The sequence below is a fragment of the Canis lupus genome, chromosome X (assembly GCF_003254725.2).
Source record: "Canis lupus dingo isolate Sandy chromosome X, ASM325472v2, whole genome shotgun sequence".
NCBI classification, from domain to species: domain Eukaryota; kingdom Metazoa; phylum Chordata; class Mammalia; order Carnivora; family Canidae; genus Canis; species Canis lupus.
Genome location: NC_064281.1, coordinates 33,493,250 through 33,500,071, shown reverse-complemented (window position 1 = coordinate 33,500,071; position 6,822 = coordinate 33,493,250). Strand labels below are relative to the sequence as shown.

The window sequence follows — 6,822 nt, the reverse complement described above, 5'->3', positions numbered from 1 at the left end:
TAGTGATATATGAATGGAATTGTTGAGGGTATTTCACAATCCAGCTTCTAGTGTGTACTCTACAGAAGGTACGTCTTTGTGCCTTTGCGTGGGGTAAGAGTTTCAGAAATTGGTATGAATGCCATGATTTATTACACACCTTTGATACTTGTTTATTCGTTCCTTTGCAACTTGGCTAAACATCAACCTGGTATTACAGAGCCGAAGAAGCAAACTCTATCCTGCTGTGACATGACTAGAAGAGATTGAGTGTGTATGGCAATGGGTGGCCTTATAAAACCAGACTTATTTGGATATCGCTTCTGGGATCCCAGAGACCACGAGCTGCCCCATGATGAGGTAACCGCAAGCATAAGCCAGAGTAAACCAAGCAGCAACAAGGGTGCAGGGGCCAGTAAGGCTGGAGCTGGAGGGGAACAGAAAAGGAATCGGGATTGCAGTGTACTTGTGCAGCTGCTACCTTTGGCACCTACAGAAATATTTCTTACCAAATGGTGACCGAAGCATCAGAACAGATGCGCAAGAAAAACTGGGCAATTTCATCTTGGTTTCCGGTTCTTGGAAAGATGATAAACTCAAATTCCGGTGAACATGTAGGAGGCAATTATCTGCAGTCTATCTCGAGTTGCTGCAGGGGTGAGTGGGTTCTCAGGGTAACCTGGGGGTCAGCTGGTCTGCTTCTGTCCCCTAGCGGTTGGCTCAGAATCATTGATACACCTTAACCTTGCGCAGTGCTTGGCTTTCTGTACAGGAAAGGGGAGACCATGGTCTCTAGAAACGAAGAAGAGGGAGTATCTTTGCGTGGTGGCCCGCACCTTGTAAAATTGGAGCTTCCAGAGTGTCTTTCATTTTTCGTGTAGCTACCTAGTAACTACCTAGAGGCTGACCTATAAAGAACTTCACCAACTCTTACTTTGCTTAAGTCTGGCCATGCCCTCAAAAAATATCGTGGCTTCTTTATTCTGGTAAGAATGATTGACACATTGATTTTATTACCTTCATCCTGTTTAGAATTATTAATAGTTCGTTGTTCCGCTTGATCTTCCTTCCCTGTTAATCTTTGTGAGATTTGTGGTTTGTAATCGTTTTGTAGCCGGCATTCTCAAATAATGTAGTTTTCGTTTTACATTAATCTGAGATGGAATGTTATTGGGCAAAATACCCCTTAGGAGTATAATGAAAAGGACCTATTAATTTTCAGGCCAAGAGGGCTAATTACTCCCCTCCCCCTTAAGTCTGTATTAATTGCTAATAACTTTTTATAGAATTGAGTACATGAAGCTAATTTTGATTTCTTCTTTCCAATGTATAGCATATCTGAAATATTTGGCCGGAACAAGAAAAGGAGCTTTAGAAGGTCAGGTGCTTAATAAATATGCTTTATGATATTGCAGTTTGTAAATGAGTCAAAATTGAAAGAAACTGGGGGCTCTGAGAGGGAATGCTCATGGTTTTAATTAAAGTGGACTGCAGTTGGGAGGCCTGAACATTTTATGGACCCTCACATGGGCAATACTTTATGGGAGATACTTTGTAACACCATTATGGAAACATTTTAAAAGAGATAGTGTTCAAGAGGTGATTTTTAAAAAAAAATATGACAATTTATTATTTTTTTATAATTCTGTGGATTAAGAATTGAAGTAAGGGTCAGCTGCATGGTTTCTGTTCCCATAAAGTTGGCTGGAGTGGTCCATGTAGCTGTGTTCATCCGGGAACTTTGCTGGGGCTAGCCAGTACAAGATAGCCTCTCAACTACAGAGCTTCTCTTTTGTGGTTTCTAATCATTCAGTTATCTTTCCTGGGCATTGTGACAGCCTGATAACTGGGATCCGAGAATGCAAAAACAGAAGCCACCAGGATTTCTGTAAGGTTTAGGTCTAAAACAGAGACGTCACTTGGACCACATTATACTGGTTGGACCAGTGTAAAGTAAGGCTCATTTAAGAAAATATAGAATGGGGCAGCCCGGGTGGCTCAGCAGTTTAGCGACGCCTTCAGTCCAGGGCGTGATCCTGGAGACCTGGGATTGAGTCCCATGTCGGGCTCCCTGCATGGGGCCTGCTTCTCCCTCTGCCTGTGTCTCTGCCTCTCTCTCTCTCTCTCTCTCTCTCTCTCTCTCTGTGTCTCCATGAATAAATAAATAAAATCTTTAAAAAAAAAGAAAATATAGAATGTAATGATCACTATAAAGCTATTCAGGTAACACAGAAATATATTTATTTATGTTTAGTTTCCCCCCACTCCTGCAAATAGAGGCCACATAGTGTGGTAGAGGTGGTTAAGTGTGTAGCCCTGGGCTCAGTCCCATTCAGTGATAATCCCAGCTCCACTGGTGTGACCTTGGGAAAGTTGCTTAACCTTCTTGTTGCTCAGTTTATTAATCTGTAAAATGAGGATAATGAGAGTGCTTCCTAATTCATTCTGTTCCTGGGAAGATTAAATGAGATCATGTCCGTAAAGCCTTTAGAACAATGCCTGACATTCATGTCATAAATGTCTGCTATTTTTAGTATTAAAAGAAATTCTCATATTTGCACCCCTGTTCATAACAGCCTTATTCACAGTAACCAAGACACGGAGGCAACCCAAATGTCCACCTTCAGATGAGCAGCTCCACAGAATGTGATATATCCAGACGCTGGAACGTTATTCAGCCTTGGAAAAAAAGGAAGGAGATTCTGAACGTGCCACAACATGGACAAAGCTTGAGGACATCATGCGGAGTGACATAAGCCAGTCACAAAGAGACAAAAAAATCTTGTATGATTCTACTTACATGAAGCATCTAAAGTAATCACACTCAGAAAGAGAAATGAAACAAAAACAAAGTTAGAATGGGTATCAGGGGCTGCCAGCAGGTTGAGAGAGAGAGTTGGTTTAATGGGCAGAGAGTTCCAGATCTGCAAGAAGGAAAAGTTCTGGAGATTGAAGGCACAGCAACACAAATATACTTAGCACTACTGAACCGTGTACTTGCCAACAGTTAACATGATAAGTTTTTTTTTAAAGATTTTATTTATTTAAGAGAGACACACACAGAGAGAGGCAGAGACACAGACAGAGGGAGAAGCAGGCCCCATGCAGGGAGCCCGATGCGGGACTCGATCCCGGGTCTCCAGGATCAGGCCCTGGGCCGAAGGTGGCGCTAAACCGCTGAGCCACCCGGGGATCCCAACATGATAAGTTTTATGTTATTTTCCTTACCATAGTTAGAAAAAAAAAGACGTTCTCTTCTGAACGTGAGGGAGTTTCTAGGGCGCTGGGAACATTCTATATCTTGATCTGGGTGCTAGTGATACGAGTAGGCTTAGTTTGAGAAAATCCATCAAAGCCATGTTTATGATCCGAGCACTTTCTGTGTGTCTCTTACACTTTAACGAAAAGTTTAGAAACAGAGATACTCCCTTCCTTCGGTGACTTGGCGCTTGCAATCGCAGTGCCAGGAAAAGCACACGATTGCTTATAGTAGCAAAATCTTAAAACGTTAGCATATACAGAGATGACAATTCCGTCAAAGGGAAATGACTCTTAAGCCACAGCGGGTGTGTTAAGAATTCAAGGAATTCAACCACCCTTCATACAATGTCACGACCTGAATAAACTTTATGTAGGAAAATGTGACACAGTTCTTGCTAACTTGCACAAGAACTTTCTTCACTTTTTAAATCAATCATCATGCTTTGGGTAGACTCGGAAGAACTCAGTGACACAAAATATACCTTTTATTTATTTATTTTTGCATTCTTGACATTTTTTCCTTTTTTTTTACATATTTTTTTAATTGGAGTTCAATTTGCCAACATGTAGCATAACACCCAGTGCTCATCCCATCGAGTGCCCCCCTCAGTGCCCATCACCCAGTCACCCCCACCCCCGCCCACCTCCCTTTCCACCACCCCTCGTTCGTTTCCCAGAGTTAGGAGTCTCTCATGTTCTGTCTCCCTTTCTGATATTTCCCACTCATTTTCTCTCCTTTCCCCTTTATTCCCTTTCACTATTTTTTCAAAATATACCTTTTAAAAAATAATGAACAAAAAATGGTGGACATAAAGATTTTTATAACAGCTTGAAATATAATTCACTTCCTACAATTCACTTATTTAAATGGACAATTCAGTGATTTCAGTATATTTGCAGAGCTGTGCAACTGATTCTAGAACATTTTTATCATCCCCCAAAAGAAACCCTGCACCCATTAGTAGTCACGCCTTATTTCTCCACAATATCCACACATTCTCCCCAATCCCGAGGGAACCAGTAATCTACCTTCTGTGTCTATACATGGGGCTCTTACTTATATTCATGGAAGTAGAATCATACCAACATATGATCTTTTCTGACCGGCTGTTTTCACTTAGCATGTTTTTCAGGCTCATCCATGTTGTAGCATGTGCCAGCACTTTCCTTTTGTTATCCAGTAATATTCTATTGTACAGACGTACCACATTTTCTTTATCCATTCATCACTAGATGGACCTTGGGGTTGCTTCTACTTTGGGGCTATTATGAGTAATGCTGCTGTGAACCTTTGAACACAAGTTTCTGTGGAACAGATATTTTCATGTCTCTCCCGAATGGAACTGATGGGTCTGTACATACATTCGGGACACAATACATTGCACATATTCAAAATGCACAACTTGATAACTTTTGACATAAGCTACACCAGGGAAACCATCAGCACCATTGTGATCATGAACAAAGCACCCCTACCCCAAAATTTTGTGTCCCTTTGCCCCCTCCCTTCTGCTCCACCTTATCCCCACCCCTGGCCCCAGGCCACACTGATCTCATTACTGCCACATGGTGGAGCTTGTATTTTCCAGAATTTTCTATAAATGTATCACACAGTACATGTTTTTCTTTGGTCTGGATTTATTTCACTCAGCATTTTGAGGTTCATCCATGTTAGTATGTGTGTGTGTGTGTGTGTGTGTGTGAATAGTTCATCCCAATTTGTTTATCCATTCACCTGTTGATAGACATTTGTGTCATTTATAATTTTTGGCTATTACAAATAAAGCTATTGTAGCCATTCATGGACAAATATCTGTAGGGACCCATGCTTTCATTTCTCTGGGTAAATAAATACCTAGGAATTTAATGGATAGATCATATGATAAATGTTTCTTGAACATTTTTTAAAGATTTATTTATTCATGAGAGACACAGAGAGAGAGGCAGAGACATAGGCAGAGGGAGAAGCAGGCTCCATGCAGGGAGCCTGACGTGGGACTCGATCCCGGGACTCCAGGATCATGACCTGAGCAGACACTCAACCTCTGAGCCACTCAGGTGCCCCTGTTTCTTGAACATTTTAAAAAATTGACAGGGGATCCCTGGGTGGCTCAGCGGTTTGGCGCCTGCCTTCAGCCCAGGGTGCAATCCTGGAGTCCCGGGATCGAGTCCCACATTGGGCTCCCTGCATGGAGCCTGCTTCTCCTTCTGCCCGTCTCTCTCTCTCTCTCTCTCTCTATCATGAATAAATAATAAATAAAATCTTAAAAAAAAATTGACAAAATATTTTCCAAAGTGGTTGTGCCGTTTTGCATTCCTGCCTGCAGTGTATGAACGTTCCAGTTAGTGTGGTCAATCAACACCTAGTACGAGTAGATTAGTTAATTTTAGATTTTGCAACTGGTAAATGGCGATAGCTCATTGTGGTTTGAATTTCCATTTCCCTAATGACTAATGATATTGATCTTATTATCATGTACTTTGCTGTCTGTATATCTTCTTTGGTAAACGTCTGTTCAAATATTTTGCCCATTTTTGGGGGGGGGGTGTTTTCTTACTGAGTTTTGTGAATTTTTAATACATCTGGTATACAAGTCCTTTATCAGATTCATGGTTAGTAAAGGTTCTCTTCCAGTCTACAGCTTGTCATGGTATTTTCTTTTCAATGGCTTATCTAAGAAATAACCCAACCTAAAGCAAATATTTTCTCCTGTTTTTTTTTCTTTAACTTTTATGGGTTTACATTTTATATTAGGTCTGTGATGAATTTTGAATTAATCTCTCTGTGCAAGATGTGAATAGAAGTTCAGTTTTTTGCATGTGGATATCCAAGTGTTCCAGCACCATTTGAGGCAAAGGCTGTCTTTCCTTTATTCTATTGTTTTTGAGCCTTTGTGAAAAATCAATCGTCCATGTATGCATGGATCTATTTCTGGACTTTCTGTTCTACTCTGTTTATCTCTTTAACTGCCTAACTTCAATACCACACTGTTTTGATTACTGATGCTTTATAATATCTCTTGAAATCAAATAGTGTTAACCCCCCAACTTTCTTCTTTTTCAGCTATTTTGGCATTTTCATATGAATTTTAGAATCAGCATGTCCTTTTCTAAAAAAAAGAACAACAACAACAACAAAAAAACCAAAAAGCCTGTCAGGATTTTGATTAGGACAGTACTGAACTGATCAGTTTGAGGGGAACTGACATCACTGTTGAGTTTCTGAACCATTAATGAGATCTCTCTTATTTGGCTCTTCCTTAATTTCTCTTAGCCATGTGTTTTTAGTTTTTAATATATGGACCTGATACATATTTGATAAAATTTATCACCAAGTGTTTCATATTTTTTGATGTTGTAAATGGTATTTTTCAATTTTTAATCTCTGATTATTCATTGCGGACTCATTGATTCACTTTTCATTTTTGAAATTCCATCAGATTTTTTACATCAAAAATCTGTGAATAAAGGCATTTTATTTCTTCCTTTCCAGGCTAGAAGCATTTTATTTCTTTGTCTTGTCCAATTGTCCTGGCTAGAACTTTCAGTATAAGGTAGAGGAAAAGATGCTAATTCCTGAGA

At 40.1% G+C, this 6,822-nt stretch overlaps 1 long non-coding RNA gene across 1 annotated transcript; it reads left to right on the top strand.

The window, feature by feature from the left end:
* The first annotated feature begins 424 nt into the window (after window positions 1-424).
* Window positions 425-5,161, top strand: LOC112655889 (uncharacterized). Its single transcript, XR_003133939.3, has 3 exons — window positions 425-965; window positions 1,313-1,357; window positions 2,556-5,161. It is a non-coding gene; the product is annotated as an uncharacterized LOC112655889 (long non-coding RNA).
* The last annotated feature ends 1,661 nt before the right edge of the window (window positions 5,162-6,822 follow it).